At 39.5% G+C, this 26,065-nt stretch overlaps 1 protein-coding gene and 1 long non-coding RNA gene across 10 annotated transcripts in view; one reads left to right on the top strand and one right to left on the bottom strand.

Moving 5' to 3' along the window:
• LOC309614824 overlaps nt 1-5,697 on the bottom strand; it is a 60,572-nt gene extending 54,875 nt beyond the window's left edge. For 4 of the 5 annotated variants that reach the window (XR_014236392.1, XR_014236393.1, XR_014236394.1 and 1 more), the window contains exon 1: nt 5,201-5,383. This is a non-coding gene — a long non-coding RNA (uncharacterized lncRNA). Of the gene's footprint in view, nt 1-5,200; nt 5,384-5,604 lie in introns of those variants that run through there. The other variant, XR_014236391.1, reaches the window with a different exon arrangement.
• Nucleotides 390-26,065, top strand: part of ZFHX4 (zinc finger homeobox 4) — a 180,582-nt gene continuing 154,906 nt past the window's right edge. For 2 of the 5 annotated variants that reach the window (XM_082363362.1, XM_082363358.1), the window contains exon 1: nt 390-3,767. The gene's annotated coding sequence lies outside the window, so the exon portion shown is untranslated. Of the gene's footprint in view, nt 3,768-5,519; nt 6,075-25,706; nt 25,775-26,065 lie in introns of those variants that run through there. The other 3 variants (XM_082363360.1, XM_082363361.1, XM_082363359.1) reach the window with 3 other exon arrangements.

Raw genomic sequence — 26,065 nt, 5'->3', positions numbered from 1 at the left:
AGGGTCTAGGGAAAGTTCTGGGTGCGGCGGGGAAACCTCTGCTCGTTTCACTTTGAAATTAAAAGTAGCCAAACGTTCCGCGAAGGCGGCGGTGGGTTCGTGCAGAGTTTAGGGACAGCGGCATGGGGGGCGGGGGTGTTGTGTGGGGTCAAAGGTTGACGGCGAGGAGTCCGCAGAGACCTGAGAGGAGCAGCTGGGTTTCCTGAAGCCAGGGGCCGAGGAGGAGGGCGCCAGGGGCCGCGGGGCAGCAGCGCAGCCGGGTCGAGCCGGGCGGATCGCGCCCGCGCCCCGGAGCAGCCCGCGGGCTGGGCTCGAGCTCGCTCCCCTCGCCGCGCCCCTGCCCGCGGCGCCGCGCTCCGCGCCTCCAGGCCCACCCCTCGCAGACCTGCGGCCGCTGGTCCCTGCTCCCCTTCGCGCGCTGACGCGCTCCAAGGCCGAGCCCTGGAGGAAACTCTTGACTCTGTGCTAGTTCCTCTCTGCCCCTTCCCCTCAGCCCATTAACCCTCGACCCTCATCCCAGCTTCTCTTCTTAGGAAGGAGGTGAAAGAGGACGAGGAAGAGATGATTCAAAAGAAAACACACACACATACACACACACAAACGCTAGAAGAGGAATACTCGCTTGCAGAAGGGATTGCAAAAGTGGGCCCCCCTCTTACAAATCCTCCTTCCTTTTGTTTTCTTACTTAGAATTCGATAACTCTCCTCCCCAACACACACACACACACACACACACACACACACACACACTACTACAGCTGTATTTTTCAGGAAAGAGGGGATGAGGGCATAGAGGAGAAATAGCCACAAAATTTTTAAAATGGTTTTCCTGATTTGACGTTTGGTGTTTTGACATCAATGACATTAATATTATTGATGATGTTTCAGGGAGAAAAAAGGCAAAAGAAATAAAGGAAAACTTGAAAACGAAATGATCATCATTTCCCTATTCTTCAGTGCCAGAAATAGACCCCTTTCTTCACCTGAGCCTGAAACAGACTTATTGTTCTCAGGTGTTTCCTTCATCATACGCATTTACCAGTCTGAAATCGCAGGAAATGGTTTTTCCATCAGTGAGCTTGTACGTGGAGCCCTCTCCCGCAAAGGGCTTGATCTTTTTTGATGTGAACCTGAAAGTTTCCCTGCCTTCATTTCCCCTCACCCTCTTCCCCCTACACGCACCTCAAATTGTTTCTTAAAGCCAGAATTTTTGCTCTCTGGGGTGTCTTTCGGTAAACAGTAACGCTACATAAACGCCTTCTTCACTTGCAAGTTGCAGAGAATTTAAATTTTACCCTCGTGGGCATGTATATTTCTTAAGGCACATGGATAAACCCCACTGAGGTGCAATCAGACACCACTAGCACACCGGTGATACAGTTGCTGTGTGTAAAGGTGGGGCTGTAAAGAAAGTAACTCAAAAATTTTAGGAAGCTGTCCACTTTGGTCAGATTTCTTCCCAAACAAGTTTGAAATGGAATGAAGTCTTTGGAGAAGTAGATAATTTTCTTTCTGTTAATGTTTAGTAGTCCTGGTTTCTAATACACTAGTACATGGACTGACTCTAGATTCTTATGGTGGTGATTTGCTTTTTTCTGTTAATAAAGACCATATCTAGGGTTTATTCTCCACTCCAAGCCTCTGCACTTTCATTGTAACCTTAGCCAGCTGCTGTAGGCAACCCGCTTTCCTGATCAGGGCCTAGGTCTGCTCTTTTGAGGACTATGCTTTTATCCTCCCAGGTGTTTTGTTTGGTTTTAAATCCCATTTGCATCAGTCTTAGGATTTTCCAAATATTTCCTGATAACGCAAGGTTTCAGGCCCAGAAGTGTGTGTGTTTGCAGGCTCTGTTGTTCCTAGTGCTTGTGCAGTAAACCTTTCTGTTGGTATTTGGTAGATTTGGTGCTTAAGGCCTAAGACAAGGTTTTGAAGCAGATAGTGGCCATCCAGAACTTCAAAGGCCTGTCAACTCAAAAGCAGCTGACGCCTCACCTGTCCAGGGAGCTGGACATTGCAAGTATTTCCTGTTTTTAGCTTGTTTGATTTGTTACTCTCACCTTCTCTCTAGAATTCCTATTTTTGAAACATTGCATAGGTGGTGTCTACTTGTGACCTGCAGTGTAGCAGTGTATCAAGATGCTATCGTTGAGTAGAAATGGATATATATATATATATATATATATATATATATATATATATATATACACACACACACATACATACATATACATATATATAGTCCATATTCAGTATAGTCCATATTCAGTAGGGGGTATTTAAAAGTATGTCTATTCCTAGTTTTAGTTAATTATCTTTTAATGAAAGTGTCACTCATATTCACATCTGTAATATTGGAAAGAGATAATTAGATTTTCAAATGAGAATCAGCCACCTTAAATTTTGCACCAGAAAATACCAAGTATATTTCATTCTAATGAGATCTGTAGTGGGGTTTTAAAATTCATCATAATGTGCTTCAAGAAAGATAATTCAACACACTCGCAAGATGAAAGGTTTTCTTCCTAAGTCTTCTTAAAGCTATTACACTGAACTTATGCAATTCTGATAAAATATTCAAAAATATTACATAAGGGCTAGAACCGTACCCTCACTATCACCCTCGCAACCATCCCTTATTCTCATGTGAAAGTTTACTTTGACTAAACTAACCGCTTCCATCTTCCACGCCCTGGGTTTTCTTTCCTGCGTGTACAAACGAAAGATACGTGTTCACATTGAGTGCCTGCAGATCCAGAGTGCAATCCCTCCTCCGACATAGGTTGGGCAGAGCGGTATTTGCACACAGCCAGGCACCCTTTATTTACATACATCTGCATATTTGCTCAGGACCCCGCATTTCGCCGTTAAAGTGCTTTCCTGTACGTAGCAGAATAAACTAGGCAGAGAAAACCTTTTCATTGCCCTCACTCCTCTTTCTGCTTAAAGCTCCCTAGTAAACAAATCTCTGGTCCGATAATAATTACTTTGCCTCATTAAAATAAAAACAAATTTTTTTTTCGCGTGGTTAAAGGGCACGTTTTGGGCGGTATTATGTTTTATTTTCTCCCCCTCCTTGCCGAGTGTGTGTGTGTGTGTGTGTCTGATGAAGTTTGGGAGTCGCGCGCGCAGGGGCGCGTGGGGTGCGAGCCCCGGAGGTCCCCATCCCCTGCCCTCTCCGTGGTCGCCGCGTCCCGGGCTCCCGCCGCAGCGCTCCGAGCTTCGGAAGCCGCGAGGCTCCCGGGCTGCTCCGAGTCCGGGCTGCGCGTCATTTGCAGTCTGGGGAATGTTGATCACCTCACTAATTACACCTCTCTCTCCCCCCTCTCCCTCTCCCTCTCCCTCGCTCTCCTCTCTCATTCCCAGAGTGCATATCGGGAATAGACACACAAAGACATGCGCACTCAACTTAATCAGCCATTTTTTTAAACAGGGCTAAAACGATAATAATTAGCAGAATAAAGACATATCGGATTTTCATTTCCTTTCCTCCTTTTCCCAACCCCTTCACAACCAAACAGCGAGACCGCGGTCGGCACATGCTTTAACTCCTCCCGGACCCCCGAGGACCGCTCCATGCCCCCCACTTTCTGCTCCAGCGTTTTGATTTTCACCCAATAAAGTTCGAGGATTATTTTTTTAATTTTTTTAATTTTTTTTATTTTTTAATGAACCCTCTCGTTTTACTTGGATGTGATCAGCTGTAAGTAAAATAAAAGCAAAACAAAAAAGAGGCGAAGATCGAGTAGGAACTGCAGGGGAAATGGAAAGTAAGTTTTTTCTTTAACTTTTATTGAGTAGTTTGTGTTAAATTTAGGTCGAGTATCGATTATCTTTCCAGCCTGATCTTGCACAATCTTTGATATTTCGCTCCCTCTCTCTCCCTCTCCGCCTCTCTCCCTCTCTGCCCCTGGCTCGCTCGCTCCCGCTCGCTCTCGCACACATCCCCTCAGCCCGACCATCTCTTCCGCTCTGCCCCCCCTTTTCTATCTCTTTCCCCCTTTTTTGGCTCCAGGATTTGCTCCGCCGAGGGAGGAAGGGGGCACTGAAGGACCTGATTTTCCACTTTCTTTGGGGTGTGTGTGTGTGTGTGTGTGTGTGTGTGTGTGCGTTTTTCGGGATTTAACTTTTGGATTAAGTGGCGGATCATCCACGTTTGGCCGAGCAGTTTTCTCTCCTTTTGCCTGTCTTTTCGGGTTCTGTCTCCACTGCGAGCCCGGGGCTTTCTCGAGGCGCGGGGAAGCTGTCAGCTCCGCGGCGGCGCGGACACTGCCAGGGGACCCCGGTCGCCCCGCGCCCCCGCACCCCGGTCGGGATGACCCTTCCTTCGCACCCATCCTCCGAAAGTTTGGACGTTGGTCGGTGGGACTCGGAGCCCCTCTCTCTCTCTTCTCTCCCTGCTCCCCTCCCCTCCCATTCAACCTCGGTTTTCTCCTCCTCTCACCACCCCTCTTCCCTCGCTCAAGTTCTACGAAGGGCGCTTAGCGCGCCGGAGCGGCGGAGGCCCGCGGCTCCGTGCGCGGTGGGCAAGGGGTTCCGAGAGGCTGGGGCTGCAGGTAGACGCCCGCCCGCCGGGGAGGGAGGCGGCGCGGGCGGCGCGGACCCGGGCGCCGGCGAACGCCAGACAGGTCCGTTAGTAGGCGGGATCGCCGGGCCTCGGGGCCAGGGACCCGGGAGGCGGCCGCAGCTCTCTCCGGGCGCTTTCGCTGCCGGGTGTGTCTTAGACCGGAGGAGAGCTGCCCGCGGCTCGGGGTCAAGAATCTTTTCCTTTCCTTTTGGCGAAGGGCAAGGTGTGTGTGTGTGTGTGTGTGTGTGTGTGTGTGTGTGTGTGTATTGGAGTGGGGGGGGGGCTGTGGCCGGTTGTGAGAACTGATTTATTCCCCGGCACCCCCCAAAGGGGTTCCAGGTCTACAAACGAACTTCACCTTCTTCGCCTCTCCCGGCATCAAGTGCGCCTTCCGGCCGGGAGCAGCTAAGGGAAGAGGGGCTGGAATGCGTCGGGTCTCGCCTTCCTTCTACTTCTATCTCGTTCCTCCCTCCCCCCATTCTTTCTGCTCTTTTCTATCGGAAAAATAATAATAAAATTTCTCATGGAATTGTATAAAGTTTCTCTGCCGATGCCCAAGTTACAGAGGGCTCCCCACCCTGCCCCTCCCATCCCCAGTCCCGAAGACGGTGCACTGGTTTGTATTTCTTTTGTTACCTGTGATCCGGGCGGGGGGCTCCTTTCGGCCGCTCGGGTTGGGGTCCGGCCCAGAGACGAGGCTCCGGCGGGCGCCTTTGGCCGCGACTCCTCACTTCCGCGCGGTCCTGGTGAGGTCTTAGCTACCGTTCGGTGAGACACCCTCCTTGTAGGTACCAAAGGTTCAGATCGCGAACACGGACCCCCCCCCCCACCCCGACCCCTACACACACATACACACTCACACTCAACACACTCACAGACACACACGGCCTCCCTACTCCCCCCCCACCGCCAGCCCCCACCTTGCCTTTCCCCTCCCCCGTTCCAAAAAAAGCACACACACACAACAACAACAACCCCCCCAGACCAAACAAAAACCCAAAGACAAGTTCACTGGCGGAAGATGGTGGATTGACACTGACTCAGACAGAGGCAGGTTCACCAGGAAATCTGGCGGTCCCGATTTCTGACAGTTGCATTTCCTCTCCTTGAGTCCTCCCCCCCCCTTTTTTTTTATTAACTCTGTTCCATGTTTAATCAAGGATCATGTAGATGGCAAAAGGAGAGACAGAGAGAGAGGAGAGAGAGAGGAAGAGAGAGGAGAGAGAGACAAGAGACAGAAGGAGGGCTTTTTTTTTTTTTTTTTTTTTTTTATTGTGTTCTCCTGGATTTTCAGTGGCTTGATCCCTATAAACGTGGAGTGGTTAAAGCTCATATGTAGTATTATATTTTTAGTTGGGTGGATGGATGGAAGAGTCAGGGAGAGGCTGCGGCTGCCGCTGCCTTTTCGGATGTTGCTTAGATTAAGGCTGAGACTTGGCTGCGATTGGGACGCGACAGTGACACGGGCATCGATCGCTTCCATTGAGAGCAATGCAAAAACACAGCCCGGGTATGTAACACTCTCGGTGCCATCAACACTTGTTTTACTTTATATTTACTGGCAAAACTGACAGAGCAAGCTCAGACTTTCTCTCTTTCTTTCTTTTTTCCCCTCTTTTTTCTAACTGAAGAATAAAAACAGTTGTGTCTAGAAGTTGTTGGAAAGGACGGTTTAAATACAACAGAAAGGAGAGATTGGGATTATTTCACAGTCTCTGTGACTGATTGTGCTTTAGAGTTTTTCTTCTCCGCGGAGGAGCATATTAAAGAAAACGAAGGTTTTCTTTTTTCCTTCCTCTTCTTAAAAAAAAAAAAAAAAAAATCCTTAAGGGAATATTTGATAGTTTTCAACGTTTGCGGTTTCAATCAGCAGGAAGGCACACAAAAATAAAAGATGGCTAGCCAGCTGTTTTAACCTCTTGCACCTGGCTTCAGTGTGGGGCTCATAAGGTTTATACAGCTATTTAAAAAAAAAAAAAAAAAAACTGTTCTAATATTTATGGCATAAACTGGGGAGAGAGTATCACTGTGTATTTATTCAGTAGCTGGTTGCTTTTGGATTTTAAAAAGTAAACTCATATTTGTTTTCATTTTTATGAAGATAGAGTCAATGAAATATGGGGGGAATATCATAAATCTGAAAAGTGAGATGTACCTAAGGAACAAAGAAAGGTCAGGTAAACCAGCTGTGTAAGTCAAAGCAATAGCACCCAATTGTGGGGTAGGCAGGGAGAGTGGGCTCTGGGTCTAGGAAGTGAAAGTTGCCACTTAAAGTTAAAAATGAAGGAAACACGCTCAGCTTTATTGTAATCTTTTGCAGTTTTTAGCAGTTGAGCTCAGATCTGCCCATTAATTTTGAGCTAGTTGGATTATTTTAAAAGATGCTGTCCCAGCAAAGGAAAACATAAAGGAGGCTGAGAAAATCGCTGTTTAATATTGCAGAATTTACTGCTTCCATTCTGACCATGAGCCTAAATTTACACAATGAAATTTGATTATCTCTAATAACAATATTAGATCCTGCACTGGATGGATGAGAATTGAGGTGGTTTTGTTGATTGCAAGGGTTTAATGTTGCATTTCAGAATCTGATGTGGTTTGGCCTCCCTTCCATTAACTGGAAAACCCCTGAGGTTTTACAATTATTTCTTAAAGATAATACATTTAAGATTGCATTGGTAGGCTGAAGAAAAGTCATAAAGGCAAGAAGGGAAGCCCTTAATAACTCTTGAGATTCAGACATGTTCAGCAGTTAGATTGGCTCTGACTTCACCAAGGGTCGACAATGTGTCATTTCCACGAAGCCAAATTGCCCTCTGCCTATATGATATTAATGTGCAAATCAATATTTCAGGGATTAAATTTCCCTTCTTCATTTTTTATGGTTTCTACCTCAATAAGTCTCAAGTCTATTAAAAGAGGCTGGATGATTTAAAATCTTTCACTGCAGAATGGCTTGTCGTCGTAGTCTTGTTTCACAGACCATTTTAGGATTTCTGTTATAAAGACCAAGGGCATCCTAAAGAAGTTGTGAGGCAATGTAGAGCCAAGCTCCACAGCATAAAGCCCTTGTTTGATTAAGAGCTGAGAGGTGTTGGAAATATATATGTTTATGTAATATAGAGAGATATACACACACATACATTCTGCTGCTTTAAAAATTTTATGTTAATCACCTATTGATTTATTTCAAAATCAATTGAAGTTCCTTTCTTATTAGTGATTTGTTCAGCATTCTTGAAGACTGTGTTCATTTTCTTAAAGAGTATGCATGGATTAGCTTGGTGTGAAAGTATTTGGAAGGGATTTTCATCAGGCACTATTTTTCCCAAGAAATATTTCTAGTAACCATTGTAATAACCAAGTATTGGCATTTGCGTTGTTGTCATGGCTCTCATTGCATTTTGGGGCTGAGTGATTTAGCTGATATCTGTTCATAGAGGCCTTCTTCCATTCGCTTAACATTTATTTCTAACACTTAGTAGACGCAACGTTTCTTTAACCCTCTTGGAGAAACACAATGGTAAAAGAAAATATGTGATTTGATGGGAAATAACACAAAGCAGAAATTTGGGAGGTCAAAATAAAAGATTGTGACTTTATCACATAATCTTGGGAAGGCCTACTGTCTATCATTTGGTGGTGTTTTATAGTCTAAAACCATCTGGACCAAGTTCCGCGCAGCTGCACGAATTTCATATGTGATAGAACATTTTTTCCATTCAGTGTGAAATGTTCCTTCCTAAAACACGTACACCAGACTCGCTTAATTTAGTCTGTTAAAAGAAATGCACATGAAAAAGGACAAAAGGCTCTTTAATCTCTGCAAGCTGTTTGTTTTTCTTCAAGATTCCTGTCTGTTTGGGTTTGAAAAGTCATGTTTATTGAGGAGATGATTCTGAGGTGTGACATTAAAATAATATATGATTTTTGGACTGGTGGCCATGCTCCTGCTTCATTTGCAGAACTACTTTTTTATGCCTGTCAAAACACAGAGTTAATTTATCCTTATTTACAATTAATCTCAATAAAATTAATCTTAACTATGCTTTATTCAGTGGCTTAAAATATCTAATTATATTCAATTAACTGCTGTCATAGTAATTAACATTGCTTAATTGCCTCTGCATATATTTATGTAAAGCTCATTAGGTGCTGCTGGTTCCTTTTTCCTTTTCTACTTGCTATTTTTGCTGTTGTCAAATCATTTTCATCTCCCAACGTTCGACAATGTCAGTGACAGCAAACTCTTCCTTAACATTTTTCTTGAAATGAGTGTTATTACTTACCTATGAGAAGATACTAGTTATGAGTCTTTAAAGATGAATCCACACCACCGCCCCCCAATCCCTTTTCTCTTATCCCTGGTCCCTAGCACATTCACAAAATATTTTCTGTCATTGTTGCTAGAAATATGAGAAGCCAGGTTAAGCTTTGTATTTATAAATGAGGAGCCTTTCTGTGTCTGCCTAGGGGCTGTACCCACAGGCAGAGTTTCTTTTTTTTTTCCTCTCAGACCATTCTAAGGGTTAAAGACTTCGCCAAGGTTCAAACTGAAAAGCGCCCAGGGAAAGTGCATGTGAATATGTACAAGTTTCATGTAATTAGTGCTTAATTATATTAACATATGCAAATTGTCAACTTAGAAGCTTGTTGAGCTGGCAAAGATCAGCTAGGCACAATTGCTGTATTGTTCTGAAACAATAATGGATTTCAAGTTGGATTGTGGAAACACGTAACTAGCTATCTAATTTAACTCATACCATGGTGAAATTTCATTAGTCTCCATGGAGACTGGTTTAATTGTGCTGACTAATGTTCTGGGCTGCAGAATGTCCTAAAAAGAAAGCGTTGTTTGCCTAATCCACCTTACAATGACACTTGTTTGTACATGTTTCCCTTGTGTGAGAATTTACATATGCAAATAAATAGTTTCTCTGCCCCATTTGTCATGGCTGTTCATTACCCATGAAGAGGACATTGTTACTAGGCTGTGACTGAGTCTCCCAAGATGGGATAGTGTCAACCAGTCCAGCTACATTCTTTCATAATTTGTTTCTGATTAATAGACCAGAGTGAGACTCCGCGTCTTTGGGCATCTGCAAAGGAAAGGTCAGTTGTGTCACAGAAAGAGTTTCTGCTGTAACTGAAGGACTTTTTCTTCCTATGATTCTTCTCCTTTTCCCGCTCATTGGTTCACATAATCATATTTAAAATAATGTATTCTTGTTCTAAGAATGCCTCGACTAATAATCTCTAGTTTCCTAAAGCAGAAAGATAGGAGAAGAAAGGAAATTCTGTTATTGGAATATTAATCCTGTTTTTGACAGAAAGGTAAACTGATATAATTGCTTTTCAGTTGAAGGAATGGGGGTTTATACAAGTGTGAAAGCATCGGAAAAGGATTAGCATTTTTTTGCATAATGAAAAGCTCTGTTGAATAGGGTTCTGAATGGCTGACTGAATGACCGAGATGAAAGGAAGATGAAAATGCAGCCTCCTCTTTCTTTATGCCTATGCTCTGCTCGCTCTAAAGTTATGTTTGTCCAAGACTTGAGAAAACAAGCAGGGGCTCAGATTTCAGCAACTTTATAAGATGCCCTGAGTTTTCATCATCACTGGGAAGTAATATGTATGACAATAGTGCAGCTAGAGGACGATAAACAGAGGTTTGTATATAGAAGAGTTTTCAGAAACATGCTAGGCTAGCCAAATATTGACTATTGGGTATCAAGAATTCCCAGCACTTTGCTGGCAAAAACAGTTATTTCAGAAGAGGCCAATAGTATGGTGTGGATATCTCATGTAGTTAATAATGGAGTATACGGTGCTCCCTCCCCCATCCCCTACCCTATCGGCTATAAATAGTTGTCTCAGTTGGTAGAACACTTCACTTGGGAAAGAGTTGTGTATTCTGACTTTTTGGCAATGTTAAGTGTTTTAAGTGGCCTATCAGCTTTTCGGGCTAGGAGGGGCTGGTAGAAGAGGATACAGAGTTATTTTCTTAGGATTTAATTCATCTTCATGTTGCTTTGTAGGAGTGTTGTGTATTTCATTTAGAGATAAGTCTTTCTGAAAGTGTCTAAGTACTCTTGGAAACATTTGCAGTAGGGTTTTCCCTTGTCACTAGTTAGGGCTGTAACTGGTTATCAGTTGACGTGATCAGGGCTCTTAATGATGTTTCTTCAACCATAATTAGGGCAGTTAAAATACCATAAGTGTTAAGACACTTTCAAAGGTGGGAATTGGTTCTTTTGTACATATGTAAATCAAATACAGTGTGGATAATCATTTATATGTATACATTTTAAACAAGCTCTTTCCGGTTTGGGGTCACCACAAATGAGCCATTGAAGGCTACCCCAGAACAGGATTGAAAGGTTCCGCCAGATATTAACCTAACTTGTTTTGTCACTAGATTGTAGAACTTCTATTTGCCTCATCACTTTAACTGTTCAGTTGCTATTCAGTACTGTTAAGATGGTTACATGGAAACTTGCGGAATCAGAAGTGTTTTCACATAAATTAAAGTGTAAGGGTTGCCTCTTGAGTACAGAACATTGTAAGGGAAAAGTGTTTGATCTTTGTTACATAAAGTCACCAAAATTCTTTACTAGAGCCCTTTAGAAAAATTGTCAAGAAATTCTGGATTGTTTCAGAAACTTTTCTGGTTAACTTTATGGATATGCTTGCAAAAATCTTAAAAGAACAAAAAAATCCACATGGAGGCTATTCTTTTACATGCAGCAGGGCTTATTAAGGTATTTCCATAAGAAAAATGTGTTAATTTAAAAAATAAATTCATTTATATTTTAAGACATTGTTAACCAAGCACCATGTGTTGTAACTGGCAGCTTTCCAGCCACCATGGAAGTGGATCCCACATGGGTTAATAGTAGCTTATGTGATGTCTGCATTCTTAGGAAATGGGCAAAAGCCCAGGGTATTCTGATATCAAGATTTTTAGGAATCAGACAGAAAGCAGAATATATGTTTATATGTGAACAGATGGACACATGTGAGAACTAAAAGTGCACAATTTCTCTTGGCACTTGTTTTAGTTATCCCTGATGATATAACCAAGATCTTAGTGCACTCACAGTCTTTGATGGCTAAGGACAAAATGGTCTTTTAATGAGGGCTCAATGGCATTATTTTCTTGTATATGGATTGTTCCCCCTGTGATCTTGCTGGATTTGATGTTCTGTTAATTCCCTAGTTTCAGAGGTTCACAAGTTGCCCTGAAAGTCTGATACGGTTTCACGTTTGACATACAATCCTCAGTCCAGGAATGGCCGCTCCCCACTCCCCTATTCTTTTCAAGGTTTGTGAGTGAACTAAAATATTTGCCATTTTGAGGCACTTTTGAATGTACGCACACAACCTAAAAATGGCTTGACACTAAAGTCGTATTTGGCAAGCAGCTTGTCTCTGGTATAATTAGCCACTTTAACATTCTAGAGATTGAAAAAATAAACAAATACAATTTAAGAATTTGGGCAGCTTGACTTAGTTAATGTGTCATAATGCCCTGATGGTCCAAGACAAGTCCTGAGTAGGTGTTTTAGTCATTCAGGTCAGGGGTTCACACACTAGCATCATATATTTAGATGATTGATCATTTCTAATGTTTGCTTGTCCTGGGGAGACGACAGTGCACAGTTGATAATTTTTGAATGGTACACATTATAGCATGTACCTCTAGGACAAAGTTTATAGGTTCCATTGTGTTCTAGCTGTAAAAACAGAAAGCGTTCTGCAGGCATTTACTCAGATCTAAATCATTTTAACCAGGGAAAATCGACTTTTGGGTTAAAATATGCATTTTATAACTGTCCATAAAATTCTTTTCCTTCACTGTAAAGAAGAAAGGAAATCCATAGCTTTAACAATGTTAAAATACAAAAACATATGAGCTGGTGTATGCCACCTGGTTGTACTGTTAATAACAAAACAAAACTTTCTAAGAGGGAAGTTTATAAAGAATCTTAAAATTTGCCTGATTGGAAGAATAAATTGAAGAAGCCCAATCATATCCTAAAGTACCTTTATTAAACCTGACAGTCTTTACTAATGTAGATTTTCTAAAATATAGTTCATAGTACTTTTCCCCCATACATTTAGGAATAAAGCAATTCATACTTAAAATTTCCTGAGCCCACTAATGAATGGAGAGTGAGTCATATCCTTTGGTTTAATAGATACAAGCTAGGAGTGTGTATGCAGACACACACACACACCCCTACCCTTTTTCCATGTTAATGTCTCTCTTTCCTCTTCAGATGTGTTTATAGGGGTAGCCTGTGCGGTGTTCCTCTGTAGACTGAATTTCTTTCATTTTCTAAAAAGTGGCCAACACGATCGCAACAGAAAAGAGCAGGTAGGGTGGTAAGACAACTGGAAACTATCAAAGGGCTAAATCCTAGAAACTTCCTTATAGTTCTTCAGTTCAACCAGCTCATTTTAAAATATGGCACACTGAATTCTGGAGAAGTCAACGTTGAGTCAGCCAGCAAGGTAGGAACATGTCAGGACAAGAAGTCAGCTGTCCCAGCTCTAGGACCAATGGTCACTCAACTATATTGGCTGCTCAGAAAAGGGTTTGTTCTGTGAATGAATACAAATGTGGTAGAAATGGGGAAGAGAAGAAAAGGAAAATGTGCAAAGGTAATCCAACAGTGATGTTGTCTCCTCTGAGAGAGTGAGTTCCCTGTTACTGAAAGGAGACCAGTAGACTCTGGATGGCCTATTACCATTGTGACTGGAAGCGTGTTTTTGTGTTAAGTAAGAGGTTAGACTAGGTACTTTGAATGGTCAAGATGAGTCTACGATTCATGAAAGTACTAATGATCTCAGTGACTTAAAATGTATTCTTAATAACGATGAACACAGTGTGAAGAAGAAAGAGGTTTCTATTTTGTGGAGGGAAAGTAAAGACAAAGCTGTGGTGTTTTAGAGGCAGCATAGTGTAGAGAAAGAATGACCATTAGTTTAAAACCAGACATTCTTTTGATTCTGTTTACTTTGGATTCCTTTTTCCTTTTAAATGAGTTTGTTTAACTTAAGTCTTAGATATTTGAAAATCTACTCCAATTTTTGAAAACTCAATGACCAATAGAAATCTTATTAGATCTATAAGACACCTGGGTTAAATTCTTGTTATAGATGACCTTATCAAAGTTATTTAATCTTTTTGAGCTTCAGATTCCTCGTTTGTATCTCAGAGTTGCTGTAGAGCTTACCTAAGGCTAAACTGTTGTGAACATATTAAAATAAGTGAATGTGGACAGGGCCCGATATCCTTCGTTCCCCTTTTCTTTATTGTCAATAGCTGGTTTTGATATAATGCTCTACTGAAGAGTACTTGATAAAGCAAATCTACATAGACCTTTTGAATAGAGATGCCCCTCTCCCTGACAAGGGAGGGAGATAGGAATTAGTCAAGGGGGATGCCTAAGAGGTAGGACCAAAGGGTAGTCTCCTTCTTCTCATGTTTTCTCATTGACGGATACCTAGATGACATCTAGCTGGATACGCCTCCACCTCATTATTTGCTACTCCATCATCACAAGTTGCTTCAGTTTTGAGGGGTTTCTAGATGATTTTAATGCATTTCTGGGATCTTTTTATAAGAAGCAAATTAGAACAGAAACAGTTTTAAAATAATCCAGACCTTAGTCTATCCATAGGAACTCAAGATTCCAGACTGTCCATTATATACAATAATAGAAGAGACCACAAAGCTTATTTCAGCATTGAAGCTGATCCTACCTGTTTGAAAGCCCTTGAATTAGAGGTTTTCCCCAAACTGGATTAGATGTCATAGCAATACCTTTTTATATACTTGATGTTATGATATTTTGATATGCCATGAAAGAAGAATAAATACTGTTTACATGGCACCCTGCTGACCAAAATTTATACCAACCTAGAGAAAAGATCCAGTTATTAATAACCCAGTAATATTATAGAACCCTTAACTTTTCTTGTGGGAATTTTATAGCCAAGTTATGAGTCTCCTCTTGGCTTATCTCATGGAGGATATCACAGTCCTTTATCTTTCCATAGGAATGCATTATTCAGAGGAGGACGACCCAGGTTCAAAGGTGATAAGATTCACGATAAGGGTTAATAAATTTATAAACACAATTTTTCGATCCTCTAAACTAAAATCTATTTCTCTTATGGTTTTTCTTTTTGATTTTTAAATTCATAATAATTTCCCATTGTGTTACATGTAAGATACACACTTAAAATTATTCTTTATATTTTTATGGAAAATATAAGTGTATTTTGGATAGTAATTTCCCAGATTTGAGTTTGATTTTTGCTTGACATTTATAATATATATTTAGTTCACAATCTTTGCTCAAGTTTTTCTTAAACATAAAAGTGTGTGCCTTGCCTACGTTCTGGTCATTTATAAGTAGCCCTGGATTTAACCGTTCATTTGAAGCACATTTATTTAAGGCTAAGCATTTATTGAATACTGATAGGGTAGGATACATTTCATTGGAAGAAAATAATTAGCATCTTAGCATTTTTCATGATGCTTGTTTAAGTTTCTCCTCAAATAAATTTCAGTCTCCATGAGGGCAGCACCCATGTCTGTTTAATCCCTGTATTCACAGTGATGGACAATATTGGCAAATCCTTGGTAAATATCCTCAATAAATACATGAATACATGAAAAAATATGATTGTTAATTACAAACATAAATAGAACACTTCCGTTTACTATACTACTGGAATCTGCCTCTCCTCTTGAAATCTGGGTATTGAAAAAAAATGCGACCTTAAAAACATCTGGGTCTGTCTTGGAAGATTCCATAGGGAAAACTATCTTCCAGCACAATCTAAATGGGTTTTTGTATTAGAACCATAGCTTGTTGCAGTCGGAAGGGATATAGCACAATCCCCTGGTTTAACCCATAAGGAAACTGAAGCTCAGAGAAATTTCCGGGAAATATCACACAACTACAGGGCACAGCCAATGAGAATCGTGTGTGTGTGTGTGTGTGTGTGTGTGTATGTGTGTGTGTGTCTCCTTCAGCAAATCACTTAACATTTTTCAACTTAGTTGGTTGAGCTCCTCCCATATCCAAAGATTCTATAATATTAATATGAGAATAATTTCTGTTATGCTGGAGATTTTTTCATTTGTGGAATTTTTCCAAGCAAAGGACGATTTTCAGTTGGTACAATTTCTATGATGACCGTAGAGACAGCTGACTGCTCTGGGATTGTAAAGCTAAACTGCTCGAGATAGAACAAGAATTGCCTGAAAGGTGAAAACTTGCAGGAAAAATGGGGCGGGCCACTTAGTTCTTGAAATGAAACAGGGTGCAGATTAGGAATCATTGTGGTTTGCCAGAAGTTGCTGGTCATAGAAGCCTGTTTAAGTGCTCACTGTCAACAAGGAAGTCATGGGCAGCACTTAAAGTGGCTCACCTCTGATTTATTCATAAACCTCACACGAGCACTTGGCTTTGTTCTTGCTCTAGTAAGGGGGACTGATGCCAATAAGCACAGGAATAAAGAGCTCCTTGCATGGTCCAGTAGTGAATAGCACTTTACCTCAAAGCCTGACCTCCTTTCCCGAGGTCTGTTATGCTACAGTCGACTCTGATTGGCTGAGCGTTCTCAGATGAATTGACAGAAGAGGTTATAACAGTTATCTACTCTGTAAACTCCATAGTATAACAAGAACTGTGTAACTGGAACTTGGGTTCTAACTTAACCTAAAGGTTGCGGCATTCATGCTAAATGGAAAAGTTTCCCTTTCCCCTCTTTTTAAAGCTTGAAGAGTTTCACATTTAATAATGGTCAGAAAAAGATTGCTCCTTTCTAATTGAAGAAGACAATGACCTCGGAGGGAAATGGGTTTTGACAATCCCTTTTTCCATTAAAATGAATTTAGAGAGATTTAGTAACGTAGGGAATTAAGGGTTCGAGAGTAAAATCTGTCCTACACGGGGGTGGGGGTGGGGGTGTGTAGAAACAAAGAAATGGGCTTGCAGATTGATTAGCCGTGTTTATCTGAGAAGCTTTATTTGTGCCACTTCACAGATTATGCTCTGCTCCAGCCGCCCCTCTGGAGGGGAAGGGGACTTTAAGAGACAGTCAGATGGCTGGTTTGCTGGGGCAGAGGTTGAGTCGAGTTACTTAAATCCCCAGAGCAACATTTAGTTAATGCTAGTCTTTTTTTTTTTTTTCCCTTCCCCGATCCTGTCCACTCTGGCTTCCCTTTTCTCCTTTTGATGAAGTTGGTCTCTTACTCCTTAAAGTGCATATATTTACACAAAAATTTCCTCAAATTTTCACAACACATTAACCCAGAAGAGCCATATTAGGAGATGGTGATGAGAGTTAATGATATATCTTTAGATAAAGCCATCCTCCCGTGCAATCACATCAGAGTCATCAGCTCATTTGTCATGGCTGAAGTGAAAATGTCAGGACCAATGAGTGTATGAGTGCTGAAGGGGGCGAAAGGGCTTTAGGAGAAAGATATTTTTGTGCTGGGAGTCGGCCATGGCTTAGATTTAGCTCCAGGGAAATATTGGGATTAGCCAACACTGTGTACAAATCCTTAGCATAACAGAATTAGTTGGGAAAATGGAGAGGTGGGGGTCATGAGGATGGGCACATTTCTGGAGACATGCTCTAGGCTGCAGGCCAGAAACTATGGTAAAGAATGAGACGATTTGTTAAAAGTATTTTAAGGCATGTGTTGTATGCAGTCTCATTGATTCCGGGAAGATTGAAGTCGTAGATTTGAAGGGCATCAAGGGAAGACCTGCCATAATGTACACTAAACATGTATACATGGCTTTTGTTTTAAGTTTAGCTGTATTAAAAGAATTTTGACCCTAACATCTAAACATGTTTCAGGGAGGTAGTATTCGAGAACACAAAGATAATATTCAGGCATAAAGCACTTTTGACAGTACCTTTAGAGTGGAAGTTAATACTTAATTTAAATAACAGTAATTATGCTGGAATACTTGTTGCATTGTTGGGTTTACACAAAACCCAGAAGCTAAACTTTCTTTACACAGACTTCACTCTGAAACTTTAATTGAAAAGTAACTGATTTTCTTTAGCTCCAGAAGTTCTTATCTTTGAGAGACCAGTACTAGCAGATTTATTTCATTTTGGATCCAGTGAACTGTTCTCTTTCAGATAATGTACCCATACAGCCTTTGCTTGTTTAATTCTATTGATTTACAGTGTTAAAGTGAAATAATCTGATACCTGTTTCCTGCCCTTTGAGTATTTGTCGTCAAAGAGGCTGATTAGTTTTTTTTTCCCCCAGCTCTTTAGCAGTTTTAAATGTATAATTATCATTGCATGTCATTTGATAGCTGCACTAATTGCTGCCAACTATTGTCTGTTTGCACTTAATGCTGAAACCTGATCAACATCCTGCTTTGGTTGATGTTTGGTGGTAAACTTTAATTAACTCTTATTGCATTGAAGAAGAGTTCAGGCTTGGTGCTAACTAATCATTTACCTTCATTATGTCCTGACAGCTCCACTTGTTCTTGGTCCTAATAGATACACCAGTCAGTAAATAAACCTGCAAACCTTATGCCTTGTAGTTGCTCCACACTGATATTTTGCTACTTAAAGTATAAGATAATTGGGCCCAGATAATTAGTTAGTTAGTTTAGTATCTCTAGTCCTGCAGACACTAATCTTAATTGCCTCTTTCATGCTGGACAATTTCATTTTAATAGAAACTGTAGATTTGAGATAACATTATTCCTTCAACATGGTTCCTATGAACATGCATCTTTTGAATCAATACAATTAACCTTGTCTCCTGTTGGAATTCTTGTCATTATTTTTCCTGAAATACTTTTCCTGTAATGATATTGAAGTTAAAGTAATCAGGTTACCAGCAGATCATGTAAAATTCAACTCAAAATTGCTGGCTGCTTGATTTTAATTTGTCTGACATCAAGTTTGTTTGAAAAGGGATAATATGTGGGTAAACTAAGGAGCTTATAATTATGGTTGACGTTTGTTTGCTTATAATGAAATTTAATTACCGTGCATACATTTAAAACACAAAAGTTAATTACTGAATTGCGCACTTCACCTAATGGACAGCAGTCAAATTAACTTTCAGGCCAAACAAACAAACAAACCACACACATACACAAAAAGCAAACAAGAGGCTCTTCATAATGGAAATTAAAAAACCAACAAATCTGAGTGATCAAACATAAATTTGCCAATATTTCATCCAGAAGAAACTTTTCATTCCACCTAGGTTCTCTATGTTAGCCCTAATGTGGTTTCTAATATAAAATAATTTAAAATATCTACATGGGATATAAAAAGAGACTTGCATTTGATAGACTAAGAGTCTTAGATAGTAAGAAGGCACTTGGTAGTGATTTAAGAAATTACGCATATAACTTTCTTCATTAAAACTATTTTGAATGGTTGGAAATCATTGCCCTGGGAATAGGATTGTTTGCTGGGATATCTGACCTGCGATTAATTCTATGAAGATAATTATGGTAGGTTTAGCCTGCAAGGAATGACATTTTTCCAAAAAAAAAAAAAAAAAAAGAATATACTTACACTACTATGCTTATGCTATATTGGTTATGAGATCATATTGTGGGACTCATGAAATACAAATAATTATTGTTTGTTTAATTAATATTTAAATGAGGAAACAATTACAATTGTTTCCTCATTTAAATATTCAGTTGTCAGTATTTCAATAATGAATTTTATATATTAATAGACAAGAAAAAAATGCATGTATATGTTAGGATATATTGTCTTCTCATTGTATATCAGAAAAATGTATGTGTGGAATGGTTTTCACTAGTCTGGTAAATCCGTTTCTGAAGCCAAATATTCTATAGTTATATTTACCTTAATGAAACCAATTAAGATGAATTTTTTAAATGTTCCTATGTGACAACTTAAAAGCATTATCAACTAAGCACTCTTAAATTGGGTGTATGCCAGAGAGATTAGTCAATTACGTTTTAAAGACTAGAAATATAAACATATAAAAAACATGGCAAATATGATTTATAAATTTTAAAAACGATTAATTTAGTACATGTTTTTCCAAGGAAAACCAAAGGGTTCCATGTTTAAACTTTCTATTTCAAAGTTTTATTTACTTGAAATTTCAAATATAGTTGGGATTGAGGAAGAGGGGTCTGAGAAGGGAAAATGATTCTGTCCATCGCTGAGATGCTTTGTAAAATGAGGGTAATTTACACAACCTTTTAGTATTTCCAGAGAGTATATTTATATGTGTTTTAATATAACACCAATTGATTGATTTGTAGATTAATATTTATTTAGGGAAAAAAATTAAAAGGATCATAGAGTCATTTAACTCTAATCCTACTTTGCATAGATGAGACAAAGGGAAGATGATTAATACTTAAGTATGGCTGGGTAATGGCATCCAGAGGTACCTTTTTCTTCTATAAAGAAAGCAAAAAAAAAAAAAAAAAAAGGTCCGTATATTCTCACAGTATTGGCAAACAACAGCTTTCTAGTAATGCTTTAGCTGATTAGGACATCCTTACCCTTTAATGAAGCAATCACTACAAAGCCCCAATGTCAGCTGGAATACTGGCAAAACAGTATCAAAGAAAGAATCACAGAGAGGCACTGAACATAATTACAGTTCATGTCCTTTCTCACACCAATGCAAACTATTCATTTTCAATTAGAATGAATAAGAAAATTAGAAATCAACTAGATTGGTTAAAAGGACCAAAGTTTGTTTACAGAGGATAGCTAAAGTATTAGGTCCATTTTGCTCACTGATTATGAAATTTTCCTGAAGCAAACAAATAAAATGAGTCATATAATGGTGTAATTTGGTTAAGGAGAGATTATTGATTTCTCTCCAAGGAAAGTAGCTGGAGTTTGATTAAAGTTGCGAAGAAAACTGAGTAAAATTCCTATTTCCCACAACTAATCAAATTAAGAACTATCGGACCCATTGGCAAAGAGTACTTTTCCTCTTTAGTTCTCCAACACATGTGTTTAATGACATGTAATTGTCATTTAAAGTCCATGGAGGTTTAGAGATGAGAGAGAGAATGAGGGAAAATGAGGCTGGAAAGAGAGGGAGAGGAAGAGGAAGAAAAAACGAGAGGCAGAAGCATCGATTATAAGGGTCCTGTTTATGAGAAGGAAATAAATCTGCACTGAATAGCTAATTTAGGTTTTAATGAGAAAAATGAGAGGAAAACAGGGGAAAATGACTTCATTGACTTACACACTCCTGTTTGTCTTTGTCAACTTTCCTGTTTTAAAAATGTGCTTGGTTTAGGTGCTTACTAGATTTGGTTACATCCTTCTATTCAAACTTAATTACCTTCTCCCCTTTGTCGTGACATGGGTGGAAAGTTTTTGCCGTGTCAGGAGAGGTCGTCACACATTCTTTTGCAGCTCTGTTCATTAATTCCTTCTTGCAGAAGCATTTTCTCTCGTGCTGGGAAGGTAGAAGGGTGTAACAGAAGACCCCTGAAACATCAGCAGGAAGCTCTAAGCTGGTTAATGCAGTATAATTGTCTGGACATAGACTGGTCTTTGTTTGTGTGGTTCACTCCGAATCAGCTGTAATTAACTCCAGAGTGTTTCCAGATTGCCAGCAAAGAAAAATTACAGCTTTTCTGTTTTAAATTGTAAAGCTCACAAACATTAACTATGCAGATTGCTTTTACTTTGATATATTTCTATCCTGCAAGAAAAAAAAAGCTTATTTGCCCCGCCCCCATCTCGAAAAATGTGCTTTTGTTAAGTTATGTAATTTAGTGTCTATTGGAACATAATGGTTCCTTAATAGTTTGGTTTGAAATCTTTTTACTCAATATTTTCAATCCTTGGACATCCTTGTATTTGCCTTCTTTATTGGTAACGTTTTTAATACTGCAATGGGGAAGATGTCATGCAATCTTTAATGGAATACTAAACATATACTAAAATAAGCAAATTGCAGAGAAAGCTGAGTAAAGAAAACCACCAGCAACCAACTTAAAAGACTGAGATCAAATATGTATTCTGACGTAACCGGTGCTTCTACACAGGTACTTTACCTGTGTTTTGATATACATCAAAAGCCAGATTTCACTACCCTCTCGTCTTGGTCAGCACACCACACCCTTCTAAAAGCTTCTGTACAGTAGTTTGTAATTATGAATTCCAGCATGGGTAAAAATGAGGTAGCAGTGTGAGCTAATACAGCCTAGGACACAAAAGATCTGTCAGCAAATGATGCAAAAAAAAAAAGTCCAGCCAAAAATCTTTTTTTTTTTTCTTTCTTCTGAATTTAACAATAAGGAATTTAAGCTTCAATGTGGCTTTAGCAACCGAAGAAAAGAAGCTCTTGGTGTCTGCATAATACCACTTTGATGGATTTTTTTCATCAGTTCTCTGTACGTGGCAACAAATAAACAAGTATAATTATACTTGTGAAGGTCTATTCATTGCTTTGTCAGGATTAGATATATGTGCCGTTTTCACACTGCGCCTCTCTTTTGTCTTTGCCTAACTCACTATGACATATTGATAGAGGATTTGGGATGGGGAAAAGGCCACAGCAGAGACAGTGATGACCTTTTGGAAACTTGATATAATTCAAGGATTTTTATTTATTTTCTCTCTATATACATATATATATATATATTTAGGATTTCTAACTTGTTACCAAATTCCCTTGTAAGTAGACAACTTTTAACCCGTTTAAAATGGAATTACGACTCAAAGTATTATGAGATGGCTAAAGAGCAGATGAGAATAAAAACAATAGGCAAAGGGGCACAGTGGTCTTCTTTCCCAGCACTTAGCAGAGTGGCTAACCTAGCATTCCTTTCCCATTATTCTGTCCTCTTGATCAGATCACGTTCTTTTTAATCATTTCACAAACACTGTCTCACTGTGCTACAGAGGAGGGCTGGGACGATCTCAATTAAAAAACAGAGGTAAAACTGGCCTGATTTTGGGTTCTAATGGGAACTCTGCTTTCTGAATGCAAAGGAATTCTTCTGTTGTTCAGAAAGCACCCCCTTTCATTAGCCAGCCTCCTGGTAGGTGGGTTTGGTCATTTAGCAGAGAAGAGTTTAGGCAGCAGTGACTGCAGGACGAAAGCAAGGCAGAACAAGCAATAAAAGTTCTTTTCTGCATGTTGTCCATTAGTTCCGAAAAAGGGATTTACATGATCAAAGTCACTGATCTTGTGAATTACTGAGAATACCCCAAACTGTGTACACGTATTCCAAGCAGACCAGCAGGTATGTATTGTTCTGAATTTAGCATTAAAATTATATTAGGTTTTCTCTTTGAGATTTCTTGAGGACTTGGGTGATTTTTTTTTTTTTTTTAAATAGAATGTATGGCAGTAGAGAATAGAAATTGGTGAAGACTAAACAGAAAGCAGCTTAAAGGGTGAAGCAACTTTTACAGTGAGTTTACTTGTTATGCAGTCATTTTGGAATGAATTCTGTGGTTTAAGTTAAATGGTTGTCTTTGTGGTCTTTTAACTGGGACTTATAAACTTTAGTGTAAATTTCCTAAGTGGGACACGTTGATAAAAGAAAGATCTTGTCTGACACTGGTGACAGTGAAATCACTTAGCATCATATTCAGTGTCACGGTACATACTGATCTAAATAACTTTAACTGCACAAACTAAAGCGATTCCATCCAAACATGCTGGTAAACTGCCATGGTCATAGTCTATGGCTACAAATTTAAAAATCAGGTAAATCTATTACTAGCTCTATCAGTTCAGATAGTTTTGTTACTGTTGCTTTCGGAATTAAATGTAAATTTGATTGCAGAGAAGACTTACTATGTATTTGACTTAGTTTCTGATTAATGTGTAGCTTGTGAGAAGAACTTGATAGGCAATTTTGTGTAAAGTTATGTGGGAGTATTGTAACAAAATATATCCTACCACATTGCTTTGACCTGTGATGGACACTCTAGTATAGTTTTCATAATTTTTTTTCACATAGCAATAATGTCATTACATTTTTGAAGTTACTTCTGGTTCTGTTAAGATAAAATAAAAAGAGAGGATCTACCTCATATAGAGAAATATTGACATGAGTCCATGAATGGACTCTGCAGTATTTCATATAGAGAAATATTGCAGAGTCCATTCGGCATCTGGCCAAAATTATTAACTGCACATTACATATAACTCATTTGGGGTGCATTCAGCATGTGTGTAATAATTCTAGTAAGTGTTTTTGTAGGCTGAGAACTGTTGTAGGCGTGCAGGTAAAACAGAATTCAAATAATAAAAATAGCTCAGAAGCTTCTTTACGAAGCTGTAAAGTGTTTGAGAACTTTCCTCACTCTTGTAATTAAGGTGAATCTTCTTCCACATATCTGCCGAAGTTATCATAGGAAAGAAAAAAAAAACTACTTTGGGTCCTGGAACTTTACATTTTAATCTAGGATCATTAATTTAGTATTATTTACCACTTTGCTTCCACTCCAACTCTCCAGTTTCTTTCTTCCTGCCTTCCTCATATCTTTTAGTCCATTAAGGGATTCTATTTTAGACATTTTGGCTGCCTTCAGTATGTATACCTCGTACAGATTTGGTAAATGCAAAGGTAAACATTAATGTTTGTGGACTAATTAGAAAATTATTAGGTTTTCACGCGTTTGGGGATTTATCAGATTATTTCAGAGAGTTTTAAAAGCTGCATGCATGCCGTGAGGATAATTAACCTGGAGCTCCTCAATGATTAAAATTACACACGAAGCTTTGTGATGTTTGATTCGTGAGCAATGAGAATGTCATTTTAAGCATCTTAGATACCAAAACGAATTTTGATTTTATTTTCAATCTATGCAGATCTTTTGATGTATTTGAAACTGATGACTTCCTCTCTGATTTAGCTAAGATGAAATTTGATTACAGTAAAGAGAGTATGAAGAAGTTATTCTTCATACTTAATACGCCAGTGACCTTCAAGGATGTCTTTCTTCTAGAAGAACTTTTGAAAAGGAATTTCTAAAATGCCTAGTAATATTGATGAGCCCAGAGTTATGTTTTCTTCTTAGCTCTCTGCCACTGTGAAGTCTACACAATAGAATGTAGGGATGGGAGGGGTATCCAGGAGGAGTCATCGCGTGTCCATCCTCCCCAATATAATACGTAATGCAGTATAGCCAGGTCCCCAGTAGAACACGAAATGCAGTATAGCCGCGTCAACCTTCCTTGTTTCAGAAATCGTCAGCGTGCGTGAAAGTGTTGATACTTTTACATTACAGGGCTTTTTGCTTTGAAGTTCTGAGTCCCTTCTGTTTTGAGATTTGAAAGAAGATGGGTTACCTGTTTCATAAAATCAAGATGGTGCCTGGGTCACAGAATGAAAACAAGCACTAAAGTTTGAGACCACTCAACTCTCGTGTATAGTGGAATCATTCTGCAAATGGAGAGATCTGCAGCGACTCAGAGAAGCTTAAGCCCCAATCAAGCTGCTGTTCCAGTAGCTGAGGTTTGTAGGTACACACACAAGTGGGCACACACATACATACTGACACACAGAAAGGGAACGCATTTTTACCAACCTATGCCCAACTTTCCCCTGGTACCTTGCCGTGCTACCAGAAACTGATATGGCTTTGTAGAGTGCATCTTATTCTCAACAAAGGGAGTTTATGGCCTAAGATGCTTGCCTGGAGAAAGCTAAAAAAAAAAGATTGAAGTATTTTCATCAGTAGTGCCTGGGTATGATTTGTTAAGCCAAGGGAGATGTTGATTGAGGCAGTGGTTGAGAGATGGGCAACTCACCAGGATTGATAACATCAAAATGGTATTTGGAATGGTGTTCATTACGTATTGCAGTGGGAAAAAAAAAAAAAAAAAAAAAACGGAGTGAATACGATTGTCCCCTAGGATGGTAGGACTGGTTGCAGTAAATATTAATTTCTGTTCTGGTGCCTATTGAGGTGACTGAAGTGTGGGGAAGAATTGTGATTGGTGCTTAATCAGGGCCAGCCAGATACCTGCTGAGAGCTTTTGCACAAGGAAGATTTGTAGTAAGCTGATTTACTGGCAAAATGAAAACCAGAGAAGAGTTTGGTTCGTGCTGCCTGTGACTGTAATATTTCTCATTTTAAGGCTCCTTTATTGTTGGTCTCCCTCCCACGCGCATCCCCCCTTCTAGTCACTGCCTGATAAAGTAAAAGGTAAATTTAAAAAATTACAAGTTATTTGTGTTGTCCTTTTATTCCCGCTGTCATCTATGAAAGCCATTTAGATTTCTATTAAAAGGGTGTTAAAGCTTTTACGTATGTTCTATCCGTTTTCAGAAAACAGGAATGAAAAAAAAATACGGCTTACTGATATGAATTTTAGATTTGTGATGAATGCTCATAGTGATTTCAAAAACACTTTGGATGTCTAGGCATGCCTGTGATAGCTATCTACATTATTTTGCTACATTTATACAAAGTCTGTCTGTGATAGATAGGTACGCT

This window comes from Balaenoptera borealis, assembly GCF_965194805.1.
Source record: "Balaenoptera borealis genome assembly, chromosome: 17".
Lineage (NCBI taxonomy): Eukaryota > Metazoa > Chordata > Mammalia > Artiodactyla > Balaenopteridae > Balaenoptera > Balaenoptera borealis.
This window is presented reverse-complemented; position numbering and strand designations above follow the sequence as displayed.